Source organism: Mizuhopecten yessoensis, unplaced genomic scaffold (genome assembly GCF_002113885.1).
Source record: "Mizuhopecten yessoensis strain PY_sf001 unplaced genomic scaffold, ASM211388v2 scaffold6135_1, whole genome shotgun sequence".
Classification (NCBI taxonomy): domain Eukaryota; kingdom Metazoa; phylum Mollusca; class Bivalvia; order Pectinida; family Pectinidae; genus Mizuhopecten; species Mizuhopecten yessoensis.
Genome location: NW_018406397.1, coordinates 68,904 through 70,023, shown reverse-complemented (window position 1 = coordinate 70,023; position 1,120 = coordinate 68,904).

The following is a 1,120-nucleotide window of genomic DNA, read 5'->3' as shown; positions in this document are numbered from 1 at the left end:
ATAAAGGCACAGGACATGGGAAATATACAGGTACAGTACCACGACAACATATGCTACCCTTGCACTGGGACTACATTTTCATCATAAGCGGAATCTCCACCATTATTATTGCGGTGTTAATATATAACCATGCATTCATGTTTTTGTCAAATAGCACATTTTTCAGTAACCAGTTCTTTGGAAGCCTAGAAAAATATTCACCTTTTTTGGGTAATTTCTCCAAGAGTCGAGGGGCCACTGTGGCCATGTGGTTAAGGCCTGACCATCTACAATCACTAGCCACCGCTGGGTTGTAGGTTCCAGGCTTACATGGTGTGGCACAGTCGCTAGGTACTGGCTGCTTGCTGGTCTGTGGTTTTTCTCCCGATACTCCAGCTTTCCAGTGCCACCAAAACCTGGCATGTCCATTTCAAATGACCATAGCTGTTTCACAAAGCAAACAAATCCAGGTGTCAATGGTGTGATGCATTCATCTGTCAATTTCATTTTCACTATCACAGAGCAGTAGGTCATTATTTCATTATTATGGCCATTATTACTTGGCATCAAAGAATAGAATCAAATATGTGAGTTTATTTTTAGTCTCAACTATAGTCCTTTTGTAAGTTGTTTACAGACTAAGNCAGACATTTGTAATGTGACCCTGTGCTTACAGTAAAGGCTTGATCTTGCGGTTGTACCTGCTCATATCTTGGTTTGTTACGATTATAAATAAAAATTTAAAGCNGTCTTGGTTTGTTACAATTATAAATAAAAATTTAAAGCACAATGACATGTTGTCGACATTACGTTGTGGAGGGCTGTCTGTGAAATTTAAAAAAAACTTGATTATTTAGGTGAGTGTGGACAGTATATCACTATTTTGTTATTTGTTGATATTGAAGTAATATGTTGAGTTGGCAAATGAATCGGGAGTAAACAGGCTATTGCTGTTTGACATCATTGTACATGCGGGAAGAACAGATCTTCCTGTAGTCTGGTTATTTAAGCCAGAAGACACTGACTAGTCTGGTTTTTTAAGCCAGATGAAACTGACAACGACGTTTCAAACAAAGCAGGAAACAAAAATGGCATACACTGAGTTTGTGAGACCATATGCTTCTGTGTTAAAGGCCCTAAC